Source organism: Nicotiana tabacum, chromosome 10, assembly GCF_000715075.1.
Source record: "Nicotiana tabacum cultivar K326 chromosome 10, ASM71507v2, whole genome shotgun sequence".
Lineage (NCBI taxonomy): Eukaryota > Viridiplantae > Streptophyta > Magnoliopsida > Solanales > Solanaceae > Nicotiana > Nicotiana tabacum.
In genome coordinates this window covers 124,027,915-124,044,802 of record NC_134089.1, presented here as the reverse complement: position 1 = coordinate 124,044,802, position 16,888 = coordinate 124,027,915, and the positions used below count along the sequence as shown (strand labels likewise).

The 16,888-nt window shown below is 35.6% G+C and overlaps 1 pseudogene; it reads right to left on the bottom strand.

The window, feature by feature from the left end:
- Nucleotides 1-4,870: 4,870 nt before the first annotated feature.
- Nucleotides 4,871-6,960, bottom strand: LOC107795194 (GDSL esterase/lipase At1g28640-like; annotated as a pseudogene).
- Nucleotides 6,961-16,888: the final 9,928 nt, after the last annotated feature.

Here is a 16,888-nt window from a genome sequence, read left to right as displayed (position 1 = left end):
CTAGTTTGGTCATTTATTCTATCTTTAATTCGCTCATTTAACACTAATAATTAATTGTATTGAATTAGTCCATGTATCCTTAAAACCACGTATAAATTCAATTATTATCTATTTTTAAGGGCAAACAATCTTAGAATCATTAATATAATTAAAGGATCTTTTCCAATCTTATATTTGTTTCTTCCCTAAGTTCCAAATAACAGAAATTAAAACAAAATTTGAAAAATTTGCTGCAAGTTTGTGATTTGGCAAAAAAAATCAACAAAAAGATCAACTTTATACGTAGATTTTAAATACAAATATTTCAATTTTAGTTTTTAATTATACATGTGTTGTACATGTATAATAATGTATAACTTTGTATAAACTTGTATATGAAATATATATTAATGTATATAAAAAAAATAAGAAGAGAAGAAAGTATCAAACAAATGCCACCATTAAAGTTGATTGTTTCAATTGGAATCTATGCTAAAGTATGAAAGTTTATGAAGAAGGAACAATAACAGTAGTTGGTGGTGTTAAAAAAGCTTTTTTCCGGACCTTGGCCTATTATCTTTAGGCTATAGATTTGTAAAGTTGTGACTGCGCTATCTAATTGCAATGTATGTAAGTGAGTTGTACTTATGTGTATATTCTCTAAGAAAAAAGAGGATGTTAGCCCCCATACTATACACACAAAACAAGAGTTGATGGCTCAAATGGTCATTCAACTTTAAGTAATTAGCCATCAAAGTCATATATCTTTGTTTTATATTTCAAAAGTCACTCTACTTTACCTATCTCACTTAAACGATCACTATTGCCGGATTTTACACTTTTCCGGTGAGATCTAATGACATGGCAAAAGTCAAGTTTTAAGAAAAAATAATTAAAACACAAATTTAAAACGTGAACCATTTCAAAATATACAACCCACCCGTTTACTCTTTGTTCCGTTCTTTCTAGAATATCCATTAGTAGTTGGATTGACTTAAATCTAAAGATACTCGGACCATTACCTCCCATCAAAAGAATGCATTACTGAATTTCCTCTTAAAATCCTTTGAGGGTCGTTCACTTGTTGGTTAGAGTTATACAAGTATTAGTAATATATACAGGTTGAAGCTGTCGCAAAAAAGTTTGAAGGTAAGTGCATCCATGCAGATCTATAGAGCCTCTAATTAATATTTCTTCAAAATATGCTATAAACAAATGTTTCAAAATTTGCTCATTGAGCTAATTCAATGAAATCAATAAAAGCTTCAAAGCTGTGTTTGGGTGGTGCAATCTTGGTTGCTGATATGCTATGTACTAGTTGACTTAACTGCTGCTAGAGGTCCTGTTTCTTTACCATATACTTAAGGTAGTGTTCAATGTTTACTTTTTGAAAAAAAAAATCACCTATGATGCATCAATGATCAATGCGTGCCAAACACACTTATGTGAAAAAATAGTGAAGGAGAAGAATTAGATTCTAGGAGATGGTTCTAAATAAACTAGCGGTTGAGATTATCCATAATATTTTATTTTGAATGTATTTAATAATTTAGCTTTCTGCTGGTGAAATTTAATAGCTAGTCTTTCTGATTTAATTTGAGCTGTACCCTGTGCTAGACCACACTTTTCCTTCCTTGTCCACAATGGGAAGAATTGGAAAGTAAGGAAGTGAAAGCTTAATTTCTGACTATAGATGTAACAAGGGTAGCAGCTAGTATCCAGAACTTTATGATCACATAAGAAGCCTTCAAGAATCCGCGGTATTTGTAGATTAATGCAAGTCTTTCTTATCCAACAGGCAATAGACATGTATTTTTCTATGGTGTAGTCTGATGCGGATTTAAGGTTTTTAATTATAACTTCGGTGCACCGCTAAAGAAAGAAGAAAAAAAATATATAAAGTGAGAATTAATCCTTACTCCTCTAGCTAGGTAAATAACTCAACATTCAACTAAGTATACCATTTAGTCTCTTTGGAGCATGGGTGCCAACAGACAATATTTGATCTATTCTAGAAAATATGTACATAAAATATCTAGTTTGACGGAGACACTATGGGTTCACGTGCCCCATATATTGGGCTATAAATTCGCCCCCGGGGGTAGTACCTTTTTTGGTTCAACCCACCTGAATATATGCTTATTCATTTCTGTCCAAAAATCAGGCTACAGTCTGCCAGCTGATCAGCCATATATATAGCATCATAAAAAGCAGAGATGTAAAAATATGACCAATAGGGTGCATGGAACCTGAACATCCCCTCTCATAAGTTTCGGAAGAATGGTCATTGGTACAATTTTTGTCAAAGTGTCATGACCTGCAAAGGTACTTGGTCCTCTTGATTTTTGATATCAAGATGCTGAATCATTAGATTATGATCTTTCACATCTGCATTCTCTAAATAGAGCTTGCACTGAGGAGCTTAGTTTGGTACTAATTTGAAATGTTCTGGGGGGAAAAAACTGCTTCTAGGACATAGAATCATTGTTTATACTGCATTGACTGTCTGCTTCAATCCAAAGGTTGCTAAATATGGATAGTGGTACTTATAGAAGTTATCCATTTTCATGATCATCGTCATGAAAATGGATACTCAGACCATTAATAGTTGGGTTGACTTAGATCTAAAGATACTCGGACCATAACCTCCCATCATAAGAGTGCATCATTGATTTTTTTCTTTTAGAGTTATGCACATATTAGTAATGTAGCGATTAGTTATGCAGAAATAAATAATGCAGTAATTGGTTATGTACGGATTATTTCTTTCGATGTTTGGTTTTGTTGTATTAGAAATTAATATACACTATATGACTTTTAAAATAAAATATTTATTTACAGTTATACCCTTGGCCTTCTTTAGCTTTGTTTTTTTTTCTTTTTGAATTTTTATTTAGGCGACAATATAAACACGAACTTTGGGTGTTACTTTCACTTCCTCGTCCTATAGTTGAACTGATATCAAGTTGTAGGCATATTTTCAGTACTCCTTATCTTTGGTGTTTCCATTTTTTAGTAACTTCTTTAGCTCACCTTGTTCTGATTTGTTCATATGAATTGAGGCAAGGCAAGGTATATAGTTGGCACTTGAAAGTACTGTAATTAAAGCCATAAGATGCAACGTACGCTATCAAAGCCATATGATGCAACAATTTAGACAGGACTAGTACACTATTATTTACATATATATAGGCGACTTACAAATCCATATTGGTGAATTAATGAAACTAGGCACATAAAGAGACAAAATCAAAGAGAATCAATACTCAGGCTGGTATTTATATTATGCAACTATCTTTTTGTCTGGAGGCGAAAAGTATGAAGGTATGTGAACAAAGAAAATGTTCCAATTTCAAAAAGTAGTTATCCGTCAGCAGCATTCTCCTTTCGACAGTAGTAAGACAGCTCTAACTTTTTAAGAGCAATGTCTCATGCTGACCGTGTAAAGGTAAACTTCTGACTTTTTAAGAATCTTATTCTTAAGTTCTGGTCATTGTTTAGATGTTTGTAGTCCTTCATCTAGTTTGCGTGTAGCAGATTGTACTTTCTGGATATGTTTGTCTTGCTTCGGCAACTTGCTTCTTTATGAATGTTGTTTCTCTGAAAACTAGTCTTCTCTGATTATCTTATCAATTTTCTATGCTTACATATATCATGGTCCAGGCCTGCAAGGTTGTGGAGGGACAAAGGTACTCGAAGCGCTTGAATGAGAGACATATCGCTGCACGCCTAATAGTGACCTGCAGCGTCCCCAAGAGAGGGAGCGCGATATTCTTGAGGTTTGGAGCTCTGTCTTTTTACTTAGGCAAAATACATAAACAGACACTTAAAGTTGCTCTCTCACACTCCAACTTACCGTATGTAGATGGGACTCTAGCCCATCTATATGAACTCCCCACAGCAAATATGGACAGAAGCAATTGAAAGGAAGCGAGAATCCTCTGGATTTCTCTGCAAGTACGTAGCTAAATACATCAGTTAAGTGATATGGTGTCGATCTCATTCAAATAATTTGGTAGCCAATTTTGTTGACTTAGTTTGGTTTGGTAGCCAATCTTGTTGAATTGGTATGATTTGGTAGCCAATTTTATTGACTTTGTTTGGTTTGGTAGCCAACCTTGTTGAAATTGTGAAAATGGTGTGCAAATTATCAAATATTGTAGGCTTTAGAGAGTGAGGTTTTGGCTATAAAAGGAGAGCTTTAACTCTCATTTCTATACACCAACAAAGAGAGAAAAGAGAGAGAGAGAGCAACGTATTCCATAGACTGTAAGAAAATAGTCTGTGAAGAAAAATAGAGTGTGAGAGATATTGTAATGAGGTGAAAAAGCAAAAGAGTATTTTTTCTTTTGAGGGTGTAGTGGTCTTAGGAGTATTCGTACTCGTTACTACACAATGTAAAACCCACGCTATAGTGATATCAATTGCTCTTCTTGGTCGTGGTTTTTCCTTTATTTAGAAGGGTTTCCACGTAAAATCTTGGTGTCATTTTTGCTACATTTTTATTCTTGCTGATTTAACCATAACTTAGTGGTCCGCGTTTATCACTAATACCGTGAATATTATTTTTACTAGGTTTATTCCTAACATTAAGCTTTGTCCTTCATGTGCATCTGAGTTGGCTACTTTACAAAAACACTAATGTCAAACATTTCCATGTGCATTTCTCATACAAAAACAGCCTGCTTTAAGGCCACAACATCCACATATATATACATTTGTGTATATTCTACGAGGTAAAAATACAACATCCAGATTTTACAAAGTAGCTACACAAAAACCTCCAAAAGCTTTAAAGCTTATCATTGATAATCCACAACATAGTCGGACGATCAAGTTCACCCACACTTAAATACAGGAAAACAAAAACAAGCTATACTGCATCATTCGAGACAAATCAAAGAATTGCTTATTGATTAGTACACAAGAAAGGCATACAGTAAGAAGAGGGTATCAGCCTCTGTACATACAAAACAATATTTGATGGCCTACCCTATTAAAGTACAAAACTCTTTGTTTGTTCGAACCTCATCAGCAAAATAAAAGAGACTCATATTGGACAGAGCAAAACAAATACTGGTAGTTCAGTAGTCCACGACGTTATTAGCATGTAACTCCAATAAATGCCTTTAGACCATCTCTAAATCGTCCATAAACCTTGGAACGGTGCCCTTTTGCCGTAGCTGCATGAAGATCTTGTTCGAACTTGAACTCAGGAAATACAAAACCCTTTTTGCTGAAGAGAGTATCAATCATATTCTTCAAAGCCTCCGGTGTCAGTCGAAATCCATCCCAATGTATATGCGAAGCCCTATCAGAACATGCTACAACTCCTTTCTCTCCACACTGCTTTAGAGGATCAAAATTAAAAGGACCGCTTCCAGCACTACCGCAACAAACCTTCATCAACGTCTTAGTCTTGAATCCCAAGAACGCATGATTGCGTAGAACCGCCATAAACGCCTTGTAATAATCTGCATATATGATCTCAACTTCAGGGTACTGTTTAACCAAAAATCTGAGTCTTTGGTCAAAGCTAGAAAGAAATTCGGGTTACTGATAATCAGGAGACGAAAATAAAATATTTTTGAGAATGATGGTAAAGCAATAAATAGATTTGTATTTCAGTAAGATCTCAATCGTATTTCGTGTCCTTACAGATGTTGAGTCTTTCCCCTTTTATAGTTGATTCTAGGAGAAGATATAATGTCTTTGTCTTAATGAGACAATTATGAGCAATAAATGATATTTAAAAGAAACGTTACGCAATCATTTCTATTTAATTCAGATTTTCTAACGTATTTGACATTTAATGCTGTATTTAAACTCTTTTACGTCATCAGATTCGTATCTTCAACTTCTTCTGATCTTTGATCTTTAAACGACTCGAATAGGTACGAGACTCGTACCTATTTTAGTAACGGTCCACACCTATGTTGCTTTCTTTTCCCCCTATCTGTTATCGCCCGTGCCTCTCGGCTATTTATTGCGTTTTGACCTTTTGACCATTTATTGCGTTTTGACCTTTTGACCAATCCACGTGTCATGACACGTCATCTTCAATATTCAAGACTCAGTTTTTTCCCAATACAGTTACTTCAATCGCAGCTCCTCCAAAGCTTGCCATAGATGATCATTGTGCAATGTTGCGAACAAATTTAGTCCTTTGTGACATTTAATTTTCCTGCTATTGTCGTCTTCGGGAAACATTGTTCGAAAACAAGGAAGGCAACCCATGGGAATAATTCCAGTAACCACAAAGTGTTTGGCCTCTGCATCTTTGATCAGTTGTTCGATAGAACTCTTGATTGTCTCCACAACATCAGGGACAAGCTTGGACACTTCGGAAATAGATTTTGTATGCAAAAGAGAGTGCTTGTAATCATTAAAACCAGGCTGATCCATATAGATGATAGCTTTTTGAAGAACCTTGTTTCTGCCGCAGTCATGAAAAGATAAGCAATCCTTATAGAAGAGTTTCATAAAGGCGGAAATCTGCGAGTGATGAGACTGCTGAGGCGCTGGGATGCCATTCTTGATGAAGGAAAAGGGACTCATGACTGTTGCTCCAGGCGTCATGAAACTAATACCGGACTCGAACTCAACGCCTTCTTCGGTGTAATGTTATAGAGAAGGCCGACCAAGCACAGCGGCTAAATGATCAGAAGTAGAAGCAGAGTCACTGTCTCCAAAGCTGTAAATGGAATAAAAAGGGGAAGATTCTTTCTGTGCCTTAGCGGAAGAAGCAGCAAAAAAGACTAACAACAAGATGAGGAAGAAACAGTGGTTGGTAAGGGAAGCCATTGAAAGAGAAGAAACAACGATCATAAGCAGAAGGCAGGGGAAAACTTAGTTTAGGTTTGATAGCATTTATAGAGGTCTCTCATCCGTGGAGTTTAAGCAATGTTACAGAAACTTAAACTAATAGGTTTCCTAGTAGTAAGAGGAAATCCATTCTTATAGATAGAAATAAAATTCTGACTGCGGCAGATTTCCATATATTCTGTATTTTCTTACTTTTGCTTCAAGTTTCTATTAGAGAAACACTTGAATTTGCTTGATTAAAAAGGCCTACGATTTAGGTAGCCATATTCAATTCTGAAGCAGAATTTAAAACTAGAAGGTAACTTTATTAAATGGATTTCATTTAGGGAAACTTTCATAAGTATCACATTTTTAAATAACTAGTTTTAGAGTACGTGCATATTGCGTCAATAATAAAAAATTATTAAAAATTTATATTCTTCGCCATATAAATAGCTATTAATAAAATTAAAGCAATAACAGAGGTAGAATTTAATATACAAAAATAACGACCTAGTACAATTATGAACTAAATATTAAATACTGTGCCAGAACAAATTGATCTTCATTTAAAATAAAATTGGAATTTAAAAAAAAATAGGTGGAGCTTCCTAAATTTCATTTCATTTATAGACACCGCATTGAGCTTTATAATTCAAATACTCTCATACTATAAGAATTGTCTGATAATTAACAAAAATATACTAACATATTAATCAAGGTTGTCATGACCCAAAATCCGTTAAAGGTCGTGATGGCGCGCCGTACACCATTGTCAGGCAAGTCAACACTAAACAGTTAAGATAATTTTCTTTTTAATATTTTTGAAATCATAAATTTCCTTCAATTTAACTAGTAAAAGATGAACTTTACAAAATAATAATGATGTTTTCCAATTTCAATACTGAATATCCTCTAATCATCCCATAATCTGGTGTCACAAGTGCATGAACATTTACTAGGTAGTAAAACAAAATACAATGGCTATACGGAATACAAAATTTGGACAGAAAAGAAAATACAAGAACTCTGAAGGAGACTCTGCTGGCTGCGGATCGTCTCATAAAATGCAGCTCGCCTAAGTCCCCTGTATCAAGCACGCTGCTGCGTCCACAAGGTCACCACCAGTCATACATGTATATGTACAACAAGTGTAGTATGAGTACGAAAACAACACGTACCCAGTAAGTATCCAGTCTAACCTCGAAGAAATAGTGATGAGAGGTCGACTCCGACACTTACTATGACCAACAATAATATACCAATAATATGATAAATTATGGATTTTATAAGGCGACTGTAAACTCAATAACATGAAGCAGGTAAACAATTCTTTTGTTAATAGGAGATTTCCAAATTTATTTTCATCTTTTAACAATTTATATCTCCGGCCAAGGAGGCCACATCAATTATCAATAATTCCAAAATAATCAATTAAGTCATGCGCAAATCATGCCGAGGTCGTACGGTCTAATCCAACATAATATTTAAATTGTGCACTGCCGGGGGGTCGAACAACACGAACCATAGATGCATCTATTTAATCTACTGAGGCATTCGTCCCGTTCCACAAAAGGAAAATACAATCAAATAGTCAATCAAAAATTCATCAAGGAGCAATTATCCAAGGAAATGGCAATCTTCTTTTAACGGTCAAGAAAAATGAAGTTTACCCTTTTAGAAATTTATTTACCAAGTTCGATATGATTTAAGCAATTTAAATTGACAATAAGATTACAAATATCGCAAGTATAACATGCTTTTGGGTCCTAGATTACCCGGGCTTAAGCATAATAGTAGCTACGCACGGACTCTCGTCATTTCGTACGTACGTAGCCCCCCACAAACAGAAGCACATATTGAATTATTTCACCTATGGGGTTAATTTCCTCTTACAAGGTTATAAAGGAGACTTACCTCGTCTTAAAGCCCACTTTCCGATCACAATTTCGCTGTAAAACCCCAACTTGGTGCCGTTCAATACGAAACTAGTCAAACAACGTGCAAATTAATTAAAAATATACTCCAATGCTTGAAATTTAACAATTTATAAAAATTCTCAACTCCGCTTGAAAAGTTGGTAGTAGGGCCCACATATCGAAACCCGATAAAACTCACAAAATTCGATAACCCATTCCGATACGAGTTCAACTATACCCATTTTATTAAATTCCGATAACAACTTGACTTTCAAATCTTAAATATTTCGTTCTTGAAAAGTTTGCAAAAATCTTGATTTTTTCCATTTAAATCTGAAATAAATGATGAATATAACCATAGAATCATGAAGTATAATTACTTTCAGATATACAACACTTACCTCAATCCGAGCTCCATAGCTCCAAATATGTTAAAAATGGTCGAAACCTCGAAATATAGCTTCTGCCCAGGTATTTACTCTTCGCGATCGCGAAAAATGCTTCGTGATCACGAAGCACAACATTTCTCAGCCCAAAATTTGCCCTTTGCGATCACGAAGAACAAATGCCCAGCTCTTCCAAATAGCCTCTAGTATAATGCTCATAACGTTTTGTACAAAATTCCAAAATACAAATGATTTAACTTTTTGAAACCTAGACTACAAGTACTACAACTTTCATGCTTTGATCATCTCCCATTTTCTTATAGATTATGAGATATAAGTTTCCAAAGTCAGCCCTGGGCAACCCAAATTTCTTCTTCGTAATTTCCAAACTCTTCCCGGATAGGCTGTAGTGTACCACACATAACTTTTTGTACATAACTCTAAATTCTAAATTGTTTGATTTTATGAAAACTAGACAAAAAGGGCTACAAATTTTGTTTTTATATCATCTCCAAATTCCTTATAGATTGCAAGATACAAGCTTCTAAAATTAGGTCAGTGCAACAGAAACTTTCCTCTACGCGATCGCAAAATGCCTTCCGTGATCGCGAATCACAGGCCAATTTCTCCCATTTTACTCACCGTGATCGCGGCCAATTCCCCGCGATCGCGTAGCACACTGCTGTAGCCAAAAACCACCAGCTAAAAATGGCCTAGAAACGGTCCGAATCCATCCCGAAACTCACCTGAGCCCCTCGGGACCCCATTCGAACATACCAACAAGTCTCAAAACATATCACGGACTTAGTCGAGGCCTCAAATCACATCAAACAACGCTACAAACACGAATCACACCCCAATTCGAGTCTAATAAAACTAAGAAATTCTAATTTCTACATTCGATACCGAAACCTATCAAATCACGTCCGATTGACATCAAATTTTGCACACAAGTCACATTCGACATTACGGACCTACTCCAACTTTCAGAATCGGAATCCGACCCTTATATCAAAAAGTCTACTACCGGTCAAACTTTTCAAAAACCTTCAAATTTATAACTTTTGCCAAATGACCCCGAAATGACCTACGGACCTCCAAATCCACTTCCGGACGCGTTCCCAATACCAGAATCACCATACGGAACTATTCCTAGACTCGAAATCCCAAACGGACACCTATAACATTGAAATACACCTTCACCCAAATTTATGAAATTCTTCCAAAATGCCAACTTCCACAATAGGTGCCGAAACGCTCCCGAGTCATCCAAAAGCTCATCCGGACATATGCCCAAGTCCAAATTATCATACGAACCTGTTGGAACCTTCAAATCTCGATTCCGAGGCCGTTTACTCAAAAATCACACTTTAGTCAATTCTTCCAACTTAAAGCTTCCGAAATGAGAATTTTCTTTCCAAATCAACTCCAAACTTCCCGAAATTCAATTACAACCACGCATGCAAGTCATAATACCTGAAGTGAAGCTAATCAGGTCCTCAAACCGCTGGACGACGCACTAGAGCTCAAAATGACCGGTCGGGTCGTTACAAAGGTGCTTGGTCATGTCGTTGCCCTTGAAAAGTAAAAGAATAAACATTTCCAACTCAAATTTAATCAACTGCGCTCCTTAATCAACAAAAAAGAATAAAATAAAAGAAATAAGAGTTAATTTAATCCATACTCATCATACATATTAGCAGTACAATCCAATAAAAAATTTCAACTCAAATTTATTCGAAAAGAACTTGTGATTGAAAACTCATAACATAATTTAGAGGAAGAGAAACAATAGAAAAATAGATACATAAAGAAGAAAGGTCAGGACCAAAAATACAAACATACCCGGATCATTCAAAATTAACACTAATTAAATACAACCACATACAATGATAGTGATGATAGAGATTTGGCATTATTTTTTGATTTTTTGGCACATCAGGAGAAGTATCAAAATCATTGGCCTTAGGAAAGACTAATATTCGTGCTTGAGGAAATATTGATAAAGCGGCAAACTCATATAATTAAAGTAAGACAGAATGCGTAGTTCATCTTGTAGATATGTAATTTTTGACCCTCCCCAAGATTTTACACATTTGAGCGTAAATATTTAATTTAGGTTTAGTATCGCTATTCTAAATAGTGTTGACTCTTTTACTTTATTTTTATCACAAAAAGTAAAAAATTTTAAAAAAATATTTTTTATCTTTAGGTTAAAGTTAATTAGTATATTTATATTTATAGTATTATAACATTTGAAAATACAAAAAAAAAATTAGTTTCACGCGTAGTATTTAGTTTTATATTAGTTTATTTTAGAGTGATTTTTACATTTTTATAGATACATTTTATTATTTGTTTTTTTTAGCCAAAGTTCAAACCCAAAAGACATGGTCCAACCCAATTATCCTTGGCCCATTCTTCCTAACCCATTAGCCCACTTAAGTGCAAGATTTAATCCTAGCCATCTATTTCTTTCTAATCTAATGACCATCATCCCTTCCCACCTCCATATAAAATACCTAATTATAGAAACCCTACCCAAGTTTTCAATTCCAAAACCTAGACCTAGCTAAAAAATTCCTACAACCTACTCTCACCTCCAAAATCGTGAGCTTGTGATCTATACTCCAAAGCATCAAACATTCCTTGACATAATTATAACTTCTAATATATATTTAGGCTAAAACTACTGGACTAAGGACTTAAAAAGCCACCAAGATTTTGGTTTGACTTCAGTTCACTGTTTCGAGATTTGACATCGTGTTGGGCTGTTGAGGAAATTCACTATTTGTAAAAGTATGAAATAGAGGTGCAGAAAGTAATGGAGGTGTATCAACAGAAGAAGACACTGTTGGACTACGCAGAGTTCTTCGATCTCATTATCTCTTCGTTAAGTCTCGTAATTCTGATGGGAGAGATGATATATAAAAAGTTGATTCAGATAAATTCAAGTCAATAATTGAGGAAGTCGAAAGACTACATCAGCGTGTTGTCAGTTATTAGGAGGTAGTAGTTTATCGTTTGACTGAGGTCGATTTGGGTGTCGAGCTTTCTAGCGTCGATTCGAGGTTTCGGTTTGTAATTTCGGTGTCTCGGTCCAAGGATTGTTACTTTGTTTAGCCCGATTGATTTACAATTTTCAGCTTTGTGCATCAATAAAAAGTCCATTTCTCAATTTTCATTCTTGTTTCATTTTGTTATGATAGTTTGGTGCGCGTGTTGGTTGATTTGTGATTCTACGTTATTTGAGTAGCATGTCTTAGTTTTCGTTTAAATTGTTTTAATTAGTTTTTATTTCAATTGTGATGTATCTCGTCTAGTCTTGGGTTTTTTAATAAATGCTTTTAATTGGGTAGATGAAAAATTTGGAGTTGTTTCTTTTTTGGCAAGTAATAAGAATGGTCCATAATGTGGGTCTTGAACCATAAAAAATCTGGCCAAGTAATAGATCATGTTAGCTAGCCTATTTGCTCCCCAATAATATCCCGTCCATAAATCTGGCATTCCAACAATCTCAAAGGTTAGGAAAATAATTTAAATGCGCTAGTTGCTTTAGGCGCATTATAATAAAATTATCATAGCTACTGGTACGGTCCCGTGACATAGTTGTGATACGTAATTCCCAATTTGGGTGTGCATTTTATGTGACCCGATCATAACAACTTTTAATATTAATAAAATAAACATGTCGTGAATTGCGGGTGCATTTCATGTAGCATGGTTCGCGCGCGTGTTTCAAAACAAACAAGTGTACGACAATCGTAACTTGTTCAAGAAATAATTCCATAAATCTTAAAAGCGGTTTAAATAATTAAAAGTAGTTTATAAAGTTAAAAATGCACAATAGGGTTAAAACATGTAGTAAGTTAGATAATAGGCCAATTTTTAGTAGTTTAAGCGACCGTGCTAGAACCACGGAACCCAGGAATGCTTAACACCTTCTCCCGGGTTAACAAAACTCCTTATCTAGAATTTCTGGTTCGCAGAATTTTAAATAAAGTCAAATTTCTCCTCGTTTGGGATTTAAAATAAATCGGCAACTTGGGACACTCTAAATATTCCAAGTGGCGACTCTGAAATTGAATAAAATAATCCCATTTCGAATAATGTCACTTTAATTGGAAAAACCCCTTATATACCCCTCGGGTGGTAAAAAGGAGGTGTGACAGCTCTAGCGACTCTGCTGGGGATAAGAACCCAGAATCTCTAGTTCAGGGTTTAGAATTCGAGCTTAGAATAGCTGTTATGATTGATTTTTATTTGTTATCTGATTTTTATATGTTTGAGCCTAATGTGCTAAATGCCACTTTTTATCACTTTGATTTTGCTTGAACTGTATATAAATTATTACGAAACCCTTCTCCTCTCTGAGTCTTCTAAATCATCTAGGAAGTGTGGCACTTCGTGTGACTTCTTTTCTGTTAGAGTCTTATCCCAATTTTAGAACGAGTTTCAGACAAGTTGCAAAGCCGGTGAAACTTCTGTATTCCCGGTACGCTGCCCTCCCCGACTCGAGCTGTCCGCTCGGGTAAGTCAGGTCTAGAACAACACACCCAGGTTTTAAACCTAGAATAAAATAGCCTCATGTCGGATTCCTTGTAGGAACGCTTGTTTGCATCACGTGCATTTGACTTTGAGACTCAACATAGAGGTTGGGTCCGTCTAGGATAGGTGTACCCAAATTAAAAGACCATCCTAATGCATTTTACGTGCTACTTGTGTATCTGTTTGTTTCGGCTTGCATGTTGATTGGTTTCTAGAATAGAAAAAAAAAAAAGAAAAACAAAAAAGGAAAATTCAACCAAAAAAAAAAAACCAAAAGTGAGAGGTAGGTATTTGGAAAACTCCGAAACTCTACCAAAAATAAGTCGATATTTTCATAAGTCATGTTTCCCCTATTCCGTCAAAACTGACCGAACTACGCGGGTTTGATTCTCACCGGATGTGAGATACGTAGGCAAACCTCATCGGTTCTGGCCCATAATTTTCAAAAAAAATCCAAAAAATATTTTCCTTTACTTCCCTCTTTAAAAAGTCTTTCTTTTAGACCTCATTTTTCAAAAAACAAAAACCAAAAATATTTTCCTTTACTTCCTTCTTTAGAAAGTCTTTCTTTTAGACCATCATTTTCAAAAAATCCAAAAATATTTTCTTTTAATCTCTCTCAAAATCCAAAAATATTTTCATTCTTCTTTCGAAAATTCAAAAGAAAACTCAAGATTCAAAAAATATTTTCTCTTTTCTTTAGAAGTATTTCTTTCATAAATTTAAAATAAAAGTCCAAAAATTCAAAAATATTTTCTTTCTTCTTTAGAAGTTTTTCTTTCGAAGTTCCAAAAAATAGAAGAAAAAAAGAAGAAGTCGAAATTCAAAAAAGAATATTTTCTTTCTTATTTAGAAGTCTTTCTTTTCAAAAATTCTAAAAAATACAAACAAATTGAAATGCAAAAAAAAAAAATCTTTCTTCTTTATAAGTTTTTCTTCCAAAAAATCCAAAATCCAAAAAAATTTAGTTTATTTATTTTATTCCTGATCTTTCCGAACTATGCAAGATCTGATTCATGTTCCAACATGATACGTAGGCAACCCACATCAGGTTCGATCAAAAATTTTTTAAAAAAAAAAGAAAGAAAAAAAACCAAAAAAAGAGAGAGATAAAAAAACAAAAAAAGAGAAAAGAGAAAAAAGGAAAAAGAAAGAGAGTGTTTATTCTAACGTGCTTGTTGTTTTGAAATAAAAGCTAGTCAAGGGTGGTCGGTTTGTTGGTTTGCAATGGCGAGTCACAAAAACAATCCAAGAACCCTCGGAAATAAAAGTATCTTCTCAACTAATGGAACAAACACCAATGTTATTGACCCAAAGTCACGAAAAGGCAAGTAGGCAGTGAAAAATCAAAAAATGGAGGCAAATGTAGGGTAGACTTTACCAGATTTGAGCAATAGGTCATGGCCTGCTCGGGAATGATTTGATGATGGGGAGACATGAGAATTCTTCCAAGTCATTTAGTAAATTAGTTGCTTTGAAATTCCCATGTTGTCAATCTTGAAATCTGCCAGCCAATATGGGGAACAGTTTGAACAAAAGTCAAAATTTGAGTGCTGAATCCATAGCAATAAAAATGGTCGAATACCATAGTAATGCTAATGTCACGACCCAAACCCGGACCCGGTCGTGATGGCACCTCTCGTGAAGACAAGGCCATCCAATTAAACTCAATTCACTTTTTAAAACAGTTAAATAACATAACAACAGTCTGAAACATGATATAGCAATACTAAGTAGCGAATAATGCCAATAAAGCGCGAAAATACAACCCAACACAGCCCTAACCGGGGTGTCACAAGTCACGAGCATCTACTAGGGTATAAATACAACTGAAAGTCTGAGTGTACAAATACAGACTAATGAATGAAGCGAGAGAGAAGTAGTGCTGCGAACGCCGATAGCTACCTTGCTAAACTCCGATGACTCTGCCTCCAATAAGCCAAAACCCGCTACCGGGTGTATAAATACCTGAATCTGCACACAAGGTGCAAGGATTAAAGTGAGTACTCCAACTCAGTGAGTAATAATCATAACTAAAATCTGAATGGTAAGAAATCACGTAAAGCATACCAAGATGTTGTATAGAAGCAGTTCCAAAACCAGTAAGAAAGCAGTGAAGCTGTAAAATCTCTTTAAACATCTTAGCTCAGTTTAAACTTCTTTGAAATGGCTTTTTCAACAGTACGCAAATGAATGAAAAACAGTTAGTGCAGATAAGCACATAAATCCGCCCCTCGAGCACAAATAACATAGTTTAACAGGTAAATGACAGGTAAATATGAAAGATAAACACATAAAGGTTCGCCCCTCGGGCTCAATGTCAACAACTCTACCCCTCGGGGCAATATCTCAGAACAATACCAGCCCCTCGGGCAATCACATAGAACGGTACCAGCCCCTCGAGCAATCACATAGAACAATACCAGCCCCTCGGGCTATCACATCGAACAATATCAGCCCTCGGCTATATCTCACATCATAATGGGTACCCGCGCTCACTGACATCAGAATGGGTACCCGCGCTCACTGGGGTGTACAGACTCCGGGAGGGGCCCCTTACGGCCCAAGCATAATATCAAGCCATCTCGTGACATCAAATCTAGGCCCTCGGCCTCATATCAGTCAAGCCACCTCGTGGCGTATATATCTCAGGCCCTCGGCCTCATAAACAATATCAACAGGCTACCTCGTGGAGTACATATCTCAGGCCCTCGGCCTCACTCAGTCAAAAATATTCACAAGCCCCTCGGGCATTAGTAAAACAGTATTTCTCAGCCTAAAAAATCATTTAAAATATCATGTAAGTCTCAAAATGGAGTAAAAATGGCTGAGTAGTAAAACAGTAGAAAATAACATAACTGAGTTCGATTAATAAATCAAAACAGTGAGGAAATAGTAATAAAAATCCCCGAAGGGTTCAATTAGTTGGCACGAAGCCCAAATATGGCAATCAACCCAAATCATGATGATAGCAAATAAGTTTCAGTCAAATATGCGGTAAAATCGTCAATCGGGACGGACCAAGTCACAACCCCCAATAGTACACGTCTCCATGCTCTTCATCAAGCGTGTGCCTCACCTCAATATAGCACTACGATGTGCAATCCGGGGTTTCAAACCCTCAGAACATTATTTACAACCATTACTCACCTCGAACCGGCTAAATCTCTAGCTCGCGACGCCTTTGCCCTCAAATCGGCCTCCACGCGCGTCGAATCTATCGAAAATCAGAATGAATACGTCACAATATGC